Genomic DNA, 22,885 nt, shown 5'->3' with positions numbered 1-22,885 from the left:
CGGGGAATCGAACCCTCGACCATCGGAAGTAAAGCGGTGTGCTAAACTGCTACACGACCGAAGTAAAACTATCAGATCTATAAATTAAACCCAATTAAACTTCTTTTTTTGAAGTTCGTTAATAATGGTGTGGAAGGACATACAAAGTGAGTAAAGGTCAATTTGGCTTTTATTTTTTTATAACATAGGGGACAAACGAGCATGCGGCTCACCTGATGGTAAGTGATTACTGCCGCCCATGAGCACCCGCAACACCAGGGGAATTGCAAGTACGTTGTCGGCCTTTTAAAAAGGAATAAGCTCTTTTCTTGAAGGTTTCAATATCGTATCACGCTTCACCACTATCCTTATTAATCAGTTTAAAATTTTAACCTTTAACCGACCTTTCTAAACTTATCCGTAAACACGGAAGATGTTTTCGATTGACACTTTCGTGTTTTAATCTAACCTTTTCAAGATGATAGTTTAATTAATATTCTCATAAGAAAACAAATTGTTATGCAAAAAATTTAAGAGTTTCTATTACCTGTACACATTTATGCTGCCACAAGAAAACAAAAATAGGAACATATTGAAATAATATAATTAAAACGACTAACACATTGGCACTCCAAAAAAATATGTTCATTATATTCTCTAGAGAGGTAAACTAAAAAAATATTGTATATTATGAATAATGTATATGTTTATATCATCACTACAGAGTATAAAACAAAATCGCTGTCGCTGTCCGTCCCTATGTATGCTTAAGTCTTTAAAACTACGCAACGTATTTTACGCGGTTTTTTTAATAGTGATTCAAGAGGAAGGTTTATAATACTGTACACCCGTGCGAAGCCGGGGTGAGCTAGTAAGGTATATTTGTTTATTATTGTATAGTGAGCTCTACCATTATTACACGTTTAGTTTTTTTTTAAATATAAGGACATATCTAGTCAGGATACTGAAACACCTACGTCCTCCAGGATTTTACAATGATTGTCATATTTTAAAATCTCTGTCTACAAAAAAAAGTGTCGTGAAATGTAATGGCTTCTGAAGTTGAAGAATTGGCAGATCTTGACAGAATCTCACTTACACCAGCCTCTGACCTGTACTAAAACGTTTCCCAAACGCGACACCGTGACACGCATATCAATAAAGCGATGAATTTAATTAAGCCGAAAGCGTAAACCTATTTGCATTTCATCGATTTTTAATTAAAAAAAATCTTACATTTGTAACTGGTTGGATTTGTAACGAATACATTATCGTGTTACGTCATAATGTTGTTATTTTTATGAAATAATTAATTTGAGGTTAATGGTTTATAATTTAAATTTTTGTTATAACTATCAAATACGTGTATCTTTTATAAGCTCAAATATATCACGTTAATACAAGGTACTCTTTATTGCGCACAGAGGATATGTATAAGTTTGTTAATTTATATAGGAATCTTAGTATTCGAAGTACATACTAGATGGCGCTGTGTTAAAAGTAGACGGCGATATGGTTTCGTTGTATTACTGTGTATATATGTATGCCATTTTGTAATACCTATGTTCCTTTTTAGTTCAACCATCCAACATCGCTAGTTGTTTCATGTATATATTATGACCAGAGGACGATGTAGTAGTTCAGAGTTCAGTTTAGTGTTGGGTTGTACAGGATAATTATAGTAACATAAAATGAAACAAAAATGACTGAGAAGAAACAGGTTTTAAGACGAATAATTTTATGGTAAACAAATGTATTTACCTCTCTTGATGTTTCAAGTAAATTGAACTAGCCGTGATTATTTACCATAATGACATTTACAATTAACATGGGTCTATATTGGTAATAAAAAATCAAAATAAAATAATTAGATCCATAACCCCTACAATAAATATAATATAATAATCTCAGGACAATTCACACAGTGAATTCCATCTAGTCCCAAGTTATGCTAGCTATAGCTTGTGTTATGAGTACTAAATAACTGATAAATACATAGATATTTTTTTCGTTACTGACTGACACAAACAATCATACTCATGAATATAAATGTTTGTGCTGTGCGAGGAATCGAACCCGCGACCATCGGAAGTAAGACGGCGTGCTAAACTACTAGACCACCGAGGCCGTCACAACTTAACAAACTTTACATCTTTACGATATAAGTATAGATATTATACGCAACCTGAATATGAAAGTAATGAGAAGTGTTCATTCATTCATAATTTGTTTGTTCTCTTGTCGCTGGAGCTCTTGCCATTTTCCACAATCTTCCATCAATCTCTTTAATAGTTGATGCGACACGACTCCTACTTGTTCTGTTAGGACTCCTTTTTAGGCATATAATTAATAAGTTTGTACTATAAGACATATATACAATATAAAAGGACAGAAGAAGAAAAACTCCATAACATAATTAAGCGTCTTGCATTTATATCTCTAATTTTCTTTGTTATTTATATGTTTTTTTCATTTCTATACAGTTCAAATAAAGTATATGTATAGATATTATATGCTTCGTATTCTATCTAAAACACTATACCAATTAACAATATAACAATATAATAAACACCAGGCATTTATAATATATTATATATATATAACAATATAATAAACTCCTATTCTGTTAGTATTAACTAAATTGTGGTCTTATATGGAGAGATATGTCTGGACATCTATTAGCAATAAGATGTGTTGATGATGACAACCATATGCTTGTAATGATGATGATGATTGTTATGATGATTAACCAAACCGTCTGGTCATTTATAATAAATCGTGCTCTTGTAAGGAGAGATATTCATTCTGAGATCTGGACATTTGTTGTTAGCAATAAGATGTTGTGATGATAACAAACAATTGGTTGTAATGATTATGATGATTCGTAAAATTCTGTTTATTTCAAATACTGGGAATAACCACTCTCCCGTACAGTTCCGAGGTAATTTATAAGATTTCGTTTCATAAATTGGACCGGAAAGACCTGAACCCTATTTATGTAATAAGTTTTGATAAAAAATGGTACAATATATCTCAGGGACTCAGCTTTACTGTTTTTGAAAGCTCAACTCAAACACTTTAATGTCTAGAAAGTTTCAGAGGTAACGGAAAAGTTTGATGAAAGTTTTTAGACATTCTGACACGGAAGTGAGGTCGTAGGCAACAGGGCAGAGCTAAGATGATACGTATTATAAAGGAAATAGAGTTATAATTAAGTTGATTCTTAATATATATTAAGATATATACTAGCTGACCCTGCAAACGTTGTTTTACTATATAAATTAAAATTGGTATTAAAAAATAGGGGATGAAGGTAGCGTCAGACCTAATGAATATGCATATAAAATTTCATGAAAATCATATTTCGGAGGAATATGGTAACTAACAATGTGACACGAGAAATTTATATGTAAGGTATATAATATATATATATAGAATTCATCTGTACGTATTACGTATTATATTACGTAACTGTAGGAGTTAACGTAACGGACAGCCGGATCAATATAGATGAAATTTTAGGTTAGCCTATAGTTAATAATATAGATATAGCCATCCTCACAAACTTGTGTTACCGGTACTATATAACTAATATAAGTATTTAAATATTTGTAAATACATACATAAACTACATAGAAAACACCCAGACATCATCATCATCATCATCAGCCCACTGCAGTCCACTGCTGGACATAGGCCTCTTCCAAGGCACGCCACTGATAACGATCTCCGGCCCTTCTCTTCCAATTACTACGACAACAACAAACCTAGACATATGCAATACAATCATAATTATGAATACAAATATTTGTACCGTACAAGGAATCGAACCCGCAACCGTCGGACGTACGGCGGTCTGCTAACCCGTCATACCAACGAGAACGTCATTCATATATTTTATCATTCGAAAAAATAAAACGGAATTAACAGTGAATATATATATATACAGTAAATTTAATTTACGTATCTTTGTACATTCGCCCAATAACCTCGAGGCGATTATTTTAATTTAAATGAAAATGACGGAATTCAACACAACATTAATTAAGGAGAGCGAGAACTGTTAGAAATTCCACGGGAAATTTCTTGGGACCTCCCAAATCGTTAAATTGCCGCCTTACCGTCAAAATGTTTAGATAATAAATTCATTAGTACCATTCCCACTGAATAGTAAACAAACAGTGTTACATAGTTGATGCACTTTTTTTTATACTACGATGTTGGCAATCAAGCATACGGCCTATCTGATGGTAAATACCGTAGCCTATGGACGCCTGGAATACCAGGGGTGTCACGTGCGCGTTGCCGACCCTTAAGAAACCTTAACACCCTCCTTGAAAAAAAAGCATTATCCATATGACAGAGCATTGTTATCCTCATTGGAATATATTATGAAGGTGTACCCGCGCTATCACTGCACTCGACCTTACTTTAGGGAGCCCAATGATCCGGCCTATTCAGATTAACCACAGTGAGCAACTGCAACATTATTATGAATACATTAATGAACAAAGTTGACACAATAGGATACTTTGTTACGTTCAGATGTCATTCTATAATGTTGCAGGTATGAAATAAAACTGCCCACATTTCTGTTGAATAATATTAGAAAAAAAAATGTTACAAAGTGGGCCATTCATGCCTTTACAGAGACAGACAGTTTATTTTTACATATAGTTCTTTGTTTTAACATACATTGCAACAATTTTTATGTAGAGAAATACTATGGTTACATTCAGATGTTAGTCTATAATGCTATAATGCTAATTCAATTGAGTTTTTTGCCAGTTCTTCTCAATTGGATCTATATACCGAATTGGACGGTACGGAAAAAAATTAAATTATAATATAAACAATTTGACGTTAATAAGCGGCTAATATGTCCTACATGAACAAATGAATTTTGAATTTTGAATTTTGACAGGTATGAAATAAAACTGGTCCCATTTCTGTTGAATAATATAATAAAAAATGTTTCAAACTGGGCCATTCATGGTTTTATAAAGACAGTTTATTTTACATATAGTTCTTTGTTTTAACATACATTGCAACAATTTTTATGTAGAGAAATACTTTGGTCAAATATTAGCTTGTTTTATTAAATACTAGCTGTACACGCGCCTTCGTTCGCGTGGAATTTAAGTTTATTGTTCTAAAAGAAAAGATTTTTCTAAAATAAAAGTAGCCTAAGTTACTTCTTATTACATCAGCTACCTGCCAAAAAAGGTCTCGTCATAATCGGTCCACCGATTTCAGAGATTAGCCGGAACAAACAGACCGACAGACAGACAGGCAAAAATTGTAAAAAATGTTATTTTGATGTATGTACCGTATTTATTATTGATGTAGTAAAAAACGGTTATTTCAATATTACAAAGAGACACTCCAATTTTATTTATATGTATAGATGTATATGTATATTATTATTAGTACCGTAGGTTGTTTATTGATGTTTATTCTTTCTATTGAAACATACATTACAACCATTTTTATAAAAAGAAATATTTTACGAATATATTAATTAATTTTATTATTCATATTGTAAATAAAGATTTTAATTATTAATTAATTCAATAGACATAGTTATATAATTAGATAATAAAAAACTAACAAGACTAGCTAACCCGGCGAGCTTCGTAACGCCTAACAGTCGATTCTTTATTGTATTAGTCTTTTATTATTTTTATTGGAAACGCGTGGTTAGCTATTCAGATAAAAAAAGAAAATTAGTTTATAACTTTTTAAAGATTACAGTTACGTTATTGCAATTTGATGACTAAACTGATGGATAACAACAAAGATATGCAGATACCTATTTTGCAGAATAGGGGACAAACGAGCTAACGACTACAACAACGTACTAGATAACTGATACAAATATACAATTTTTTTTTTTAAATACATATATATTATACATAGAAAACACCTAGACAGATACAAACAATCATACTCATGAATACAAATGTTAGTGCCGTGCGAGGAATCGAACCCGCGACCATCGGAATTAAGGCGTTGTGCCATAGAGGCCGTCATACTCAAATTCAAATTCAAAATATCTTTATTCATGTAGGTAACGCAGGATGGATGAAGTGGCGACAGATTACGGCAACGATGTGTGACTCGCGTGTTCACCTTAAGCTTAAGGGACAAATTTACAAGACCATGATCCGACCTGCTGTCTTGTATGGATAAGAGTGCTGGCCCGTAAAGGCGACGGATGAAAGACGACTGCATGCAACTGAAATGAGAATGTTGAGGTGGATGTGTGGTGTGACAAGAATGGATAAGATAAAGAATGAATTCATTAGAGGAAGTATGAAAGTGGCGCCGGTGACAGAGAGGTTGAAGAGTAATCGTCTATCATGGTATGGACATATAATGCATAGAAATGAGGATAATATTTTAAGGAAGGTGTTATATATGAATGTGGATAGTTATAAGGGCAGAGGAAGGCCGAAAAAGAGATGGATGGACTGTGTGAAAGATGATACGGTAAGAAATGAATAACGAGATGACTGCGAACAGGGATGAATGGAAGAGAAAAACATATTACGCCGACCACAAATAAATGGGATAAGGAAGAAGCAGATGATGATAGTCTATTATAGACTCATATGATATGTCAAATCTACCGTCAGTTCGGAATGAAATAAACTCGAATATAATAAAGTACTGGAAACTACCTATTTACTGTTATTTTAGAATGTTAATAGTTGTTAATTACTAACATACAAACACTCCTACGTTCAATATTTATGGATATTAATAGCCATACGTTTCGCCTTGAATAATCACAAATAAAATCGATGTTTTCATAATTACTATAAAATGCGACTGCGTGGGTGAACAAGACCTAAATATAAATAAATTATAGTTATTAAAAAAAAACTGTATTACGCTCTACGAGTAATAAAAAAATATATTTTAATATTATTGGATATAATCATATAAAAGATAGCCACGATAGTCTAGCGGTATAGCACATCGCACATACTTTCTAATGGTCGCGGGATCGATTCCTCGCACGGTACAAATATTTTGTTTTCATGATTATATTATTCATAAATATATATATATATACGCATAATATGTTATATGTATATTATGTATGTATTAGTCTAACGGTATAGTACACCGCCTTACTTCAGATGGTGGCGGGTTCGAATTCTCGCATATTAGAAATATTTTGTATTCATGATTGTGTGATTGTTTATATCGGTCTGTACGTGTATATTATGCATGTATTTATGAAAATGATGTATTTATCATAACCACAAGCTCTGCTTAGTAAATTCACTCTAATTGTTAATTTAGTAACTATGTCCATTGTCATTATTTCAGTTCTAAAGTGAGTGTAGTAAACCCTAGTGTATCCACAACCCTCTCAAAATAGAAACAACTCAAGTATTTAAATTGAATATAGTATGTATGCATTTATCAGTTACCTAGTATCCACAACCTCAAGCTCTACTTAGTAAATTGACTGTAATTGTTAATTTATTGGCTATGTTCATTATTTCAGCTCCAAAGTGTAATTAAACCCAACTGTATTCCCAACCCTAAAATTTTAACGAATACGCTTAAGAACTCCACAACCTCATTCCTCCAGCACCGTTTTACCAACGTACAACAAGACGTAGAGAGCGGCTCTATCCATACACTGCTGACATCTCTGCTGCTTGTACCAACTGTTGTACACCATCTTTCCTTATGTGAGCAGCTAAGGATTAGAACTGTCTATCAGCGTCTATTTTTACTGCCTCTTACAACATTGGGTCTTTCGAGTCAAGAGTGAAGGCACTAATTGAGCTTACGTGTAACAGTTTGGACCGCATCATCACTTAAAATCAGGTGAGATTGTGGTCAAACACGCTCAAATTTAAATTAAAAAAAAACCCTCTCATATTAGAAACGAGATATTTAAGATTTTCTCACGAAACTACAGCATGGGGTTTTTCAGGAAGAGTATATTAAGTTTTCTTAAGGGTCGACAACACACACGTGACACCTCTGATGTTTCAGGCATCAATAGGCTACGGTAACCGTTTACCATCAGATGGACCGTATGCTTGTTTGCCACCTATATGATATAAAAAATATAATTACATCAGCTGATATTACAACTGAAAATAATCACTTACTGTATCCAAGTACAATAACTCGTGTAGCGTCGATACGAAACTTTCTCAAAGGAGTACATTAGTAAAATACATTCTTATCTTGCCTGTGGTAATTCGATTCGCCGATGAGTTTCCTTCTTGTTCGGTTGTACGCGTGTTCAAATTTCTCCTAAACAACTTTGTATATTTCATTTACTTTCTTTGGTAAGGGAGATCGATAATTTAGAGTTTTTGCGCATGGAAATTTTGTATGTAAGATAAGCATTATAATTGTTTCGTATAAAATAAGATTTGACGGGTTAGCTAGTATAGCTAACGTTATTTTGCAATCTTCTAAATATATATAATTCAAAGGTGACTGACATAGTAATCTATCAACGCACAGCCCAAACCACTGGACGGATCGGGCTGAATAGCATGCAGATAGATGTTATGACGTAGGCATCCGCTAAAAAAGGATTTTTATTAATTCTACCCCCAAGGGGATAAAATGGGGAACGAAAGTTTGTATGAAACTTTGTCAATTTTAAACCGATCGGGCTGAGACTTTGCATGCAGCTACTATGACGTAGGCATTCCCTAAGAAAGGATTTTGATAAATTCCACCCCTAAGGAGATAAAGTAACGCGAGTGAACGCGGGCAAAAGCTAGTATAAATTATCAGGTAGACCTCCACGCAAGTTCCCCGCGTGGAGGTCAACCTGATGTAGTACATTGTCAGCAATGAGGTTATTATTATGAATTCACATTATTAATAATTCCCTTCCGCACCGATTTTTTACTATACATTACATTTTGTTAATACAATTACCCTATGGGATATAAAAATATGTCTTTTAAGTCCTGAGAAATAGAAACATGTATAGAATCACAGTTTGCTTAACATCAGGTGAGATTGCGGTCAAACGCGCTCAAATTTAAATATAAAAAAAATATATTACATAGGGCAAGAATATTTATATATATAAATATATACAAAATGAAGGCGCTTCCGCTGTCTGTTCTCTTAGATCTTTTAAATTTACACAACGGATTTTAATGCAGTTTTTAGCAATAGATAGAGTGATTCAAGAGGAAGGTTTATATGTATAATACATATACACACGTGCGAAGCCGGGGCAGGTAGTTAGTAGTTAATAAAGAGGCATTCCTACACATAACTCTGTACAAAGTCTCATGTAAGTAAATGATTTGCGTGGGTATTGAACTCGTGACTACAGGAATCCGAGTATTAAACACCTACACCAGCAAGCTTATCTCGTCGTATATGATATATAATATTAGTATATAGCATACCATACACTCACAAAGCTAAACATTCTCTAATATATTCCTCCATTTTCCGCACTAAGCAACAAGATCCTCTTGGGAAATACGTGACTCTAAATATAAGAGAACCTCTCAAAAATCATATCAGGCGGGCCGTATTTCCTTATTATTAAGAACTATTTTATCCGACTTGAAAACGGAGACGAACATATCGAGTATGTATTGTCTGAATAATAATGATGTAAAAAAATAAGCGTAATATACACAGCGCCATCTAGACCCTATTTAAGCTAGCTAAAGCTTGTGTTATGGATACAAGATTACTAATACAAATACATAGACTTTTTTTTGTAAATACATGCTTAGAAAACACCCAGACCGATACAAACAATCACACACATGAATACAAATGTTTGTGCTGTGCGAGGAATCGAACCCGCGACCATCAGATTTAAGGCGGAGTTCTAAACCGCTGTACCACGAGGTCGTTAAAATTATATTAAAAAAGAACTATTAAATATGTCGTCTAAATGCAATCAAAATATCGTAAAACAATTGATAGGAAAAAAATATATCCAATCACCAAGTTAAGGAGCCCTTAAAACCGAAGGCTGTCATTTTTTGCTGCAAACAAATGTCAGCCGAGTGACCTCAGTTCTATTCTTGCTCCCATGAGAATGGACGTAGTGACTTGACAGTTTTGTGTCCGACTCTTGACAAAAAGATTGTAATGAAGACATATTTTGTCAACTGGAAAACGGGTATAAAATGGTCTTCGAGTATAAATCTAAGTGATAGATTATTTTTTTATTATCTCTCAATATTGTCAGGATCGATTATTCGGATACTGGATTCTGTTTGCTGGCGTGTTGAGATACGGTAGTCGTTAAGAGATTCGTCTATTAGACATTTTATTTATTTATTAATTTTTTTGCACAATTGACACAGCGCCAATGACACCCAAGTTAAGCTAGCTAAACCTTGTATTATAAATACTAAACAACTGATACTAAATAAAGAAAACACCCAGACAGATACAAACAATCATACTTATGAGTACAAATGTTTGTGCTGTGCGAGGAATCAAACCCGCGACCATCGGAAGTAAGGCTAAACCGCTGGACCACCGAGGCCGTCAATTTTATTTATTAAGGCACACTTATCTTGATTGAGAAATTCGTTTTTTTATATGGTAACGTAAATAAGTACTGTCTGTACTTATTGTGCAGCATATACTAATCATTACGTCTTTATTTTAAAACTAATTTCATCTGGAACACACTACCTTCGCTCAATTTACATAATATCTTTTAAAATGATAGCCTGTATATAAGTTACAGTACTGTAAAATTTCATCAAACATCTATCCATACTTACAAACTCTCACATTTCTAATATTACTAGCTACTCGCCACGGCTTCGCCCGGGTGTAAATGTAAATTCATTCATAATATTTTATTAATAATATAAACGCGTAAGTTTGTGAATATGGATGGATGTTTGTTACTCTTTCACGCAAAAACTACTGAACGGATTCTGATGAAACTTTACAGTAATATAGCTTATATATCAGAATAACATATAGGCTATAAATTTCACGCAACTGAAACCGCGGGCACAGCTAGTAAGTCCTGATAGCCTATATGTTATTCTGATGTATAAACTATATTACTATGAAGTTTCATCAAAATCCGTTCAGCAGTTTTTGCGTGAAACCGTAACAAACATCCATCTATAATCACAAACTTTCACTTTTATAATATTAACTACCTACCCACCCCGGCTTCGCACGAGAGTACATGTATTACACATATAAACCTTTCTCTAGAATCACTCTATCTATTTAAAAAAACCGCTTCAAAATCCATTACTTAGTTTAAAAGATTTAAGCATATATAGGGACGGACAGACAGCGACAGTGACTTTGTTTTATACTATTTAATGATTAAGATTTATATTTACTTAGATTGTTTGTAAACATTAATTTCTTCTATAGAATGTTACAAATCTTTATTTCGTTTGGTATTTAATTTATAACAACAGTGATTCTATGTGAAATCAGCTATGTTAGGCCTATAATTATAGGGTTTGTTAAGGTTAATATAGGTGTAACATGAGAACCAACATTCTCCATTTTGAAGTACATATCGAAATTGTTTCATAATAATTCTAACTAACCCTGTTTTAAAAAAGTGAATTTTGAAAGTAAATTGATATCTGTTATTATAAAATGGGCTAACAAATGTACCTGACGAAAACACTTACGAAGCGCATACAATAAAATTTCATCTCATATATTTGATTAACCTATCACTGATTGAATCGTCGTAAACAATAAAAGTATCACTAATAAGTAATAAAAGATTTTTGTGTGATGCTTTCAAATCGTTACCTAGTAAAAAAATCGCTGTCGATGTCTGTCCTATGTAAGCTTAAATATTTAAAACAACGCAATGGATTGTGAAGCGATTTTTTTTAATAGATAGAGTGATTCAAGAGGAATGTTTATATGTAATACACATACATACAGTACATCCGTGCAAAGTCGGGGCAAGTAGCTAGTAAAATATAAAAGAAATTTTATTCAAAGAAGAATAGTATAGACTTACTAATATACCTTTTGAATAGCAAATTCTGATGATCCTAACAAACATTCTGAATTAAGACTCAGTCTAGAAGAACGGGTAGATCCTCACAAACAAACAAACAACGAGGTGTCTCGTCACTTTTAAAATAAATGGAAAGCACTAACTACGTCCAGAATTCCGAATAGTGTCTCAAAACTTCAAAACTAACCCACTTCATGATTCAGTCATTTTATGGAAATGAAGGGTATATACGTAAAGTTTCATTAAAATTATCTTCAATCCCATAACGTCACGTGGAAGCAAATTAAAATTATTGTAAAACTAAGCGGCTTACTGAATAAATTATTATTGTTGGGGTACATGCGCGTACCTTTGACCCTAATTAATTAAGCAAGGGGTGTGATTAAAAGGTAATGGACCCATGAAAGTACGGTTAACCACTGCTTTAGTCGAAACATCCGTATAAGCTGGGATGGAAGAGTTTAAGTTGGATGTCCAGGCAGAGTTTGTGCAGTCGTAATTATTACAATTCGATTATAGTTAGTAAAGCAGATTGCAACTGTTGTACAGAGAAATATTTTTAACATTGATGATAATGGAATAGTGTACCCGCCTGCTCTAACAGTATACGCTGGCGGGGCACTTGTGGAGCATGAGGTCAGGTCAGTTTGCGCATCGTGATGCAATAACCAGGAATTAACCACGATGTTTTCCAGGGGGAAACACGTAGAGGTCGACATAACATGGTACATTGCAATGGGGACACTAGACACCATTACTAATAATATCCTTCCCACCACAGAGAATATTATAACTACTAAATCTTTGAATGACAAAATTCAAAACCGGTAAAGGGGTATAGAAAAGTCATTTTCCGCGAAGTATAATAGGATTTGCATTATGTATTCATAACTCTTATTGACGGCGCAATATTAATGAAGTAGTAAATTTTCATTGGCAGGTTAAACAGGAAGTTGATTATGATTCATATCAAGAAAATATTTTAGACATTCAGGTATAATAGAATCTATTCTTCTGTTAACCTAACTTATATCTGATAGAAATTAAAGAAATATTGAAGTAGAGATATTTAATGCTGTTAATCTATATTAACTTACATCTAATAAAAATTAAAGAAATAGAGATATTTACAAATAGATGTTACGGAATGGGAACTTTTGCTTCCAAGAAATCATTATCAATTGTCAAATCCGTCATACTCATGAACGAGTCCTACTTGTTGGGACTAATCATTACGACTGAATAAATCCTATTTTCTTACTTACATAACAAGTTGATTGAGTCTTTAATATTTTGACTGTAATCAATTAGTGCTAGTTGGGAGTTTGTATTCAAAGAGCAAAACGAAAGTTTCTTGCTCGTTCTTCTTTTGACGAGATTGCTTTCTGAATGAGTTCAAAAAAAAAAGTATTCCATATTCAATAGTGCTTAAGTTTAAGTTTATTTCAATAAATTGTCTATTCTGTCCTATTCGTATAGAAGAAAGCTGATATCTTATATATAAAATTCTCGTGTCACAATTTTCGTTCCCATACTACTCCGAATCGGCTTGACCGATTCTCATGAAATTTTGTGAGCGTATTGAGTAGGTCTGAGAATCGGCCAACATCTATTTTTATCCCCCTAAATGTTAGGGGTAGTCCACACCTAATTTTTTTTTTATTTTAAGGCAAAGCAACGTTTGCCGGGTAAGCTAGAAACCCATAACCACATTATACCCGTGATGTACGAAATATGGATGACCCTGTAAAAACTTTTAAAGAGGCAATGTTAATTAAGACTTTCTTCAATTAATGTTTAATACGAAGTAAAATTAATAACATAGATTTATTTAATGATAATCAGTCTACAATAGAAATAACTGAAAATAGTGTGTTCCACGTGTCTTATTCCTAGACTAAGCATTTATGTGCTTTCATTTCGTCCGGATGGGGATAGGGAATGGTCATATAAAAATCAATTTCTTGCCAACGGACCATATGATTGCAGATATTCTAAGCTTCTTTGTATATTTAAACACGAGGAATTTGTTAAGGACTTAGGGTTGTCCAAGTAACTGTATATGTCTAAATATATATAACTCAAAGGTGACTGACAAAGTGATCTATTAACGCACAGCCTAAACCGCTGGACGGATCGGGATGAAATTTGGCATGCAGGTAGATGTTATGACGTAGGCATCTGCTAAGAAAGGATTTTGATTAATTCTACCCCCAAGGGGATAAAATAGGGGATGAAAGTTTGTATGAAACATTGTCAATTTTAAACCGATCGGGCTGAGACTTTGCATGCATAAAGCTACGCGTAAGCTAAGCGTAAGCATTAGACGTAAGCATCTCCCAAGAAACGATTTTGATAAATTCCACCCCTAAAAAAGGGGCAAAAGCTAGTTTTGTATATAAGATTAAGGGGCGGTTTGTAATCTCATATACAGAAAATGTATTAGTTACTTATTAACAGTTGTTTGTGAAACAATTAAATTACATCTTTACACCGACTAGCTTATTTCTCTAATAAATATAATAACAATCCCGTACCCAGTAGTCAGTTACGAGTTCCCAAACAATGGAAAGGAATATTTACTCTCACATAAGTGTGGTCTAACAGAATCTTTAAAAGCAACAGAAAGATAACAATTCCGAGGCTTACTTGCTAGAACCTTGTTTGTTTGCACACGCGTAGGCGCTGCCCAAACATTCCTGGTACACAACTTCAAAGAGGAACCTACATATTACATTTGTATTTCGTTTTCCCAGAAATAATGTTGGTCATTTATATTTTTATTAGCTACTCGCCCTAGCTTCACACGGGTGTACATGTATATATATATATATATATATATATATATATATATATATATATATATATATATATATATATAAACCTTCCTCTTGAATTACACTATCTATTAAAAAAAGACAATTGAAAATGCGTTGCGTAGTTTTAAAGATTTAAGCATACATAGTGATGGACAGACAGCGACAGCGACTTTGTTTTATACTATCTAGTGATGCTCACAATTCCCAGTGACGTAGAGAGACAATCAGACAGTTAGCTAGAAATATCTTATATGTAGTCTTAAAAGAGAACAGACCAATTTGGAAAATCACTTGAATATTCTTCAAGATGTCTAAATGCATATCACAGCTAAGTTTTATTTAGTACAGAATAAGACTTAGCGATACATCTATAAGAAATATAATAAACTAGCTTTTGCCCGAGGCTTTGCTCGCGTTAAGAAGTATTATTATTAGGTATAGTTTTTGCGGCTTTACAGTACTTTCATACAAACTTTCATCCCCTATTTTATCCCCTTGGGGGTGGAATTTATCAAAATTCTTTCTTAGAGGATGCCTACGTCATAGTAACTTTATGTATGCAAATGTCTCAGCCCGATCGGTTCAAAATTGACAAAGTTTCATACAATCTTTCATCCCCTATTTTATCCCCTTGGGGGTAGAATTAATCAAAATCCTTTCCTAGCGGATGCCTACGTCATAACATCTACCTGCATGCCAAATTTCAGCCCGATCCGACCAGTGGCTTAGGCTGTGCGTTGATGGAACACTATGTCAGTCACCTTTGAGTTATATATATTTAGATGTTCCATATATATATCATTTTAGACAAGTTGCGAGGTAATAGATTGAGCTGGTATGGGCTTGTTATGCGGAGGAACGATTACCATATCTTAAGGAAAGTGTATAATATGAACTTGGATGGATGGAAAGGGAGAGGACGTCTTAAAAAAAGATGGATGAATTGTGTGAAAGATGATATGAGTAAATGGAGAGTATGCTCAGATATGACGGCCGATAGATATCAGTGGAAGAGAATGACATACTGCGCCGACCACAAATAATGGGATAAAGGCAACGCAATGATGATATATCATTTAAGAATAATATAGCAGTTTTGTTAATTAATAAATAATTGCGAAACAGTATTAAATCTGATGAATATAATGATTTGTTCAGTAGGTTAACAGGATATTTATCGTAATAATATTATCTATATATATAAATAAAATTCATGTGTCTGTATGTAATATTGAAATAACCGTTCTTTACTACATGCATATGAATATAAATGCGGTACATACACCAAAATTAACATTTTTTACAACTTTTGTCTGTCTGTCTGTCGGTCTGTTTGGACCGGCTAATCTTTGAAATGACTGGACCGATTTTGACGGGACTTTTATTGGTAGGTAGCTAATGTAATAAGGAGTAACTTAGGCTACTTTTATTTTAGAAAAATAAAGTTAAATTCCACGCGGACGAAGTCGCGGAAACAGCTAGTTATTACGAATACAAAGTAAAAAAATGTACCACATAGTCTTATATATTTGAATCCCCATAAGTCAAATAAACTACTGCTCATGTAAACACATCACAATACTCTTTTATTAAATTCAATTTGATTTCTTTATGCATTGAATCATCTGTTGATTGATTGCTGACGTTTATGATACAATGATTGTATGGAAAATCATTTAGTCAATACGTTAAAGTCATTCAAGTGAATTATCAAATCGGTTATATTGAAATCGATGAATAACAAACAGCATTCTAGAGCTATTCTGTAAGCATCACTTACGAATTCGAAAGTGAAATCTGCGGTGAGTTTGTGTTTAACGAAATGACAGCGAACAGGGATGAATGCAAGAAAAAAACATATTACGCCGACCACAAGTAAATGGGATAAGGAAGAAGCAGATGATGAATCTGCGGTGAGTGTATATTGGTATTCTGCAACTCAATAGCGACTGCAGTGCCATACGCTCGGAGGCCGTTCAAGTATTACGTAAGCAGATTTATTGCAATTATTTACCCCCATCCCCCTTATCAGCAAAAGTAAGCAAAGCTCTTACCCCCTCCCCCATGCATACGTAAACATTTTTCAATTAATGTATTGTTTTTTAGGAAAGAAAATGTGAGGGTAGCCATTCGTATAAAAAAGTAAATAACTGTCGATGACGTAATCATCGTCTGGATACCCCCACCCCCCATGTCATCCAAAATAAGTAAAGCAAAGGCTCCTCGTCCGCCCATAGTGCTTACGTAATACTTGACCGACCCCTCGAGAGTGGGATGGTCGTAAACAGGCACTAGTGATTTTTTTAGAAATATAGTCAAACTCAATAGCTCAGTTGGAACTTTATACTTGACAAGTGATACGAATGAGTGAAGTGATGTGTGAAATGAGTTCATAAAACGCTTACAAAATACTAATACAGATGTTACATCACATATCTCCAAAATCGAGAGTCATCTATTTGCATACATAATCACACTAAGAATTTACACTTCAATTCGTAACCTGATGGCAACGACCTCGATTGTATTATAAATGATAGACCTGTATAATTTTATACATATATTTATCTATAATCCAATTTTTTTTTATTCAAACTTTTTGCCACGCACAACCACATTGTTGAATAATCTTCATATAATGATATTTCCGAATCGATACGATATTGAAAGAAAAGAGCTTCTTACTTTGGAAAAGGTTGGCAACTTGCAATTTTCCTCTGTACGTGGTCATAGGCGACGGAAATCACTTACCATCAGACGAGCCGCAAGCTCGTTTGACTCTTATGCTTTATAAAAGAAAATAAACACAAAGGTATGGACGGTAAGGACGGTAGGGGAAAAGTATATAAAATAAAAAAAATATATATAAAAATATTACGTCCATAAGCGGATAAAATGTCCTACATAAAGAAATGATGTATGAATTTGAATTAAAAAATTTAATAAATGGATCTGTCGAGAAAGACATACTTTCAACTAGTCAAAATACGATAATATCATGAACTATGTTTATAAATTGTCTGTTCTAAGTGAAATATATATACAAGAAGATGAGATTTTACCGATATCCATCTGACACGGTAACCGTACGGTACGGTAACGGTACGAACCAAATACTAAATAAAAACACATGAGAAAGTGAAATTCTGTATATTTTTTCCGTATTTTGTTACGGGAAGTGAATGCATATTTAACAAATTAAACATCACAAATATTGGCACAGCTTTTAAATACTATAATAATAATGATAGATGACGGACGGACGGCCTCGGTGGTCTAGTTGTTTAGCAAATTGCTTTACTACTGGTGGTTGCGGGTTCAGTTCCTTGCACGGTATAAACTTTTCATGAGTATGATTTTTTGTATTGTATGAGAGTTTCTGTGTATATTATGTATATGTATTTATTTATTAAAAAAATACGAAATATCTAAGTATATCTACCAGTTCTACAGTACCCTCTGCTTAGCTTGGGACTAGTTGGTGCTGTCTCAATCGTCCAAAGATATTATATTATTATAAATAAACCAAGTATTATTCATATTATTGTATGTGATATTATTATATTATTTATATATGTGCATCGAAGCTATAATTCTGAACACAACTCCTTTACCCAAAATCCCATTTTTCCCCCGTTAAATTCAGACATCATGAATTCATGTATATTAATAATGATGATTATCATTAATAATGATAAAAGCTGAAACTTCAGCTTCAAGCTTTCAAATGATATTTCATTTTTATTAAAATGTTGTATACTTTCACTTAAAACAATGTTTGAATCCAGGTAGCGTTTGAGATAATTTGGCTGCTCGCGAGTGTATATATACTGTACATCTATATATATATATGTAACTCAAAGGTAACTAACATAGTGATCTATCAACGCACAGCCCAAACCACTGGACGGATCGGGCTGAAATTTGGCATGCAGGTTGATGTTATGACGTAGGCATCCGCTAAGAAAGGATTTTGATTAATTCTACCCCCAAGAGGATAAAAGTTTGTATGAAACTTTGTCAATTTTAAACCGATTGGGCTGTCACTTTGCATGCATAAATCTACTATGACGTAAACATCCCCTAAGAAAGGATTTTGATAAATTTTCTTCTGAGGGGTGGAATTTATCAATATCCTTTTTTCCGGGATGCCTAAATTAAAGCGAGCGTAGCCGCGGGCAAAATCTAGTATAAATATATAGACCTAAAACGCAATTTCTTACAAGCAACACAATCAAGCATTATGAAACAAGCGTTTCATTTCGGCGGTTGATGAAGAAGAATCACACGTCGTGATAACAATGTTTAAGCACGTTCTCAATGACCGCCCGATGGTCAAACGTTGATTGAAAGAAGGGCCAATCAGTAATAGTATTCACATGCACTAAAGAAAAGGGCAAGGGCCATATAAGAAACATACTCTCATATATGTCATACTAAGTGCTGAAGATTGCATAAGTTCTTCTGGTCTTTGTACCATCGGACCTTAACTTATGTTTCCGACTTTGTTTAAGAATCCCATGTTGGAAATTCAATTCAAAATATCATAATTCATGTCGGTCTATTACAGACTCTTATGATATGTCATATTTATTGTTAGTTCGGAATGATTTCGAGATAAGAACTGAAACGAAACTCAGCTCGTATTCTTTTCAAATAAATGTAGTACAAGTTTACAATAATACAGATTTATTATAAATTCAAATTTGAGAAAATAGAGTGATCACTAACATATGTTATTGCAAAAACAAAAAGTCGAATCAGTGCTCGTAACCTGAACAGACCAGTGCCTACTTGCAGCACCCGCTCACGAGTATGACGGATGAGTCAGCCATCATTGCACTCCATTTATATTTTTCACACATTAGAGGGAGAACATTGACCCAGCCCACTACGTCGTCATAAGTTTGAACTTTATAAGGTAAATATAAGGTAAGGTTAAGGTACGAACTTTTACCAATTTTTTTTAAAAGGCTTCGAAATACTGACCCACTGCTGGCATGGTGACGAGGGGGTATGTGGGAATATTACCCACTAAAAACCCACACAGTGTATCTACCTTAGAATTTAGCTATTTTAAATTCAAATTCATATTCAAATTCAAAAATCATTTATTCATGTAGAACATTTTAGCCGCTTATTAACGTCAAATTTTAACATTCTAAATTTTTTTTTTCCTATCGTCCGTTTATACTCCAACACCCATATATTATACATATAAACTTTCCTCTTGAATCACTCTATCTATAGCTAAAAACTGTATTAAAATCCGTTGCGTAATTTAAAAGACGAACAGACAGAGGCGGCTACTCTGTTTTGTGCTATGTACAGATTATGATAGATGCTACTTTCTTAATTATTATGTGCCTAAAATGAATTGCAGTTATCTGCTGTATCTTTAAGAATGTAATTACACGTCATTGTACCATAATTTGGTGACATTCAAATATCACTTTTACTTACTGTGCTACATTGTATGCTTTCTACGTGTATTAAAAGAATGACTAATTCATCATTTTATTTTGTTTTGCTGTTGTCTTCTATAAATCTATATATTTCACTACTTTCTCTTATGAGATTGATATTATGGTTTAAACAATGTTGTATTGTCTTATCTGTGGTTTAAATAAATAAATTTACCTTTATTATTGAAGTATATTTAACAATATTGACGACCTCGGTGGTCTAGCGGTCTCGCACACCGCTTTACGACCGATGGTCGCGGGTTCGATTTCTCGCACGGCACAAACATTTGTATTCATGAGTAGGATTGTTTGTAACGGTCTGGGTATTTTCTATGTATAATATATATGTATTTACGAAAAAAAAATTATATATGTATTTGTATCAGTTGTCTTAGGACCCATAACACAAGCTTTAGCTAGCTTAACTTGGGTCTAGATGGCGCTGTATGAATTGTCCTGAGATTATTATTTATTTATTTATTAAATCTTTTATGCACAAATACACAAATTTAGACGCATGTGGCGGACTTAACACCATGAGGTATTTTCTCCCAGTCAACCATTGGATAAACAGAAATCTATGTGTACAGTGCATTGAAAATTAAAAAAAAAATAGGTATACCATTTAATATATGTATATACATATATAGATATACCCTCTAGAGTAACAAAAATTCAATTCAAACTTTCATTAAAATTGATACAGTAATATCTTGAACAAATCTCATGTTTTTCAAAATATCTTTATTCATGTAGGTCTATTACAGACTCTTATGATATGCCAAATCTACCATCAGTTCGGAATGATTTAGAGATGAGAAGAACTGAAAAAAAACTCAGATCGTATTCTTTTCAAATTGATGTTATGTATATGTTTACGATAATACAGGTTAATTTTTAAATTCATATTTGGGAGAATAGAGTTGACACCAGCATATGCTATATTATACTCTTAATATATATAATTATATAAAGATGATGATTCTGATAATTATAAACAGCAGAAACAAATTAAAATTGCAACAAAGTGTTGCATAACGATGACTTATTATACTCGTAACTTACTTTATAATATATATAAACCATTATCTTATATATAAAATTCTCGTGTCACAGTTTTCGTTCCCATACTCCTCGACGGCTCGACCGATTCTCATGAATTTTTGTGAGCGTATTGAGTAGGTCTGAGAATCGGCCAACATCTATTTTTCATCCACCTAAATGTTAGGGGTAGTCCACCCTTAAATTTATTTTATTTATTTTTTAGACAAAATTTTTATTTTCTATTTTTTTATGATATAACATACAAAAATACATAAAATCCTATATTTTCACCCTTCTATTATCAACCCCTATTTTTTTATAGCGTTATTAATTTATATGGCAAAACAACGTTTGCCGGGACAGTTAGTATACTATATTATTACACTATGTTACATTATGCCACTATATATAGAGTGTAGAGCTCACGTAAGTACACACTAAGAAACGATTTCCTGAAATTCCATCAAACGTAGGCTGACAACTTTGCGTAGGCGAAATATGTAGTAAGGAAAATATATTAATAATATGACGGTAACATATATAACATATATATATATATATATATATATATATATATACAACAGCAGTCATATTTTTGTAACTATTCCAATGCCTAGAGGCATTATAATAATAATAAATACTTCTTTTTATACATACGTAATATACATAACTATACTCATGAATACAAAGTTTTTTTTATGGATGATAATGTAATGGTGCAAACGGTTTACGCTGACGGGGCACCAGTGAAGGATGATAAGATGAGCATGAGGTCGGATCAGTTAGCCCATCGTGGTGATTCCCCAAGAATTTATCACGATGGTTTCCAGGGGGAACCGCATGGTGGTCAACCTGATATGGTACATTGCTAGCAATCTGGTCAAGAGTCCACATTACTAACAATTCCCTTCACCACAATACGAAGATTGCATCATGTAAGAATCGAACTTGCCTTTGGAACTATGACAGTATGCTAAACCACTCACCACTTAGTAGGTACTAGATGGCGCTGTGTGAATCGTCCTGGTGGTAGTGGAAAAAAACCTTTTTTTGTGGGTTTAATTGTTAAAACAGTTACAACGTTACTTAATAAAATAGGCTACATCATCAGTGTCATCCAGTTGATCAGTTATTTACTCTAAATAGATAATTTGGCCATTATTTAATAATAATAATAATAGTGTGGAAAAAACCAGCAAAAGCTGAGAGAGTGAGACTATAATAATATAGTAATAATGCCCATAGACAATTCACACGTCATTTTGTACCAAAATAAGCAGAGCTTGTGGGTATTAGACAACTATATAAATACTTAGATTATTTTACATATATACATAATATATGTACATAAAACACCCAGACCGATAAAAACAATCATACTCATGAATACAAATATTTATACCGTGAGAGGACCGAACCCGCGACCATCGGAATTAAAGCGGTGATCTAAACCGCTAGACCACCGATGCCGTTTTCTTCCATAGTGACCCCGTACGAAGCCGGGACGATCACTTAGTTCCAAATAAATAATGCAGCGACCATAATTCAAGTAATTTTATATGAAAGTAAATCACAAAAGG

The sequence above is a fragment of the Achroia grisella genome, unplaced genomic scaffold, assembly GCF_030625045.1.
Source record: "Achroia grisella isolate CSIRO2021 unplaced genomic scaffold, CSIRO_AGI_Agris_v1 utg483, whole genome shotgun sequence".
NCBI lineage: Eukaryota > Metazoa > Arthropoda > Insecta > Lepidoptera > Pyralidae > Achroia > Achroia grisella.
This window is presented reverse-complemented; position numbering follows the sequence as displayed.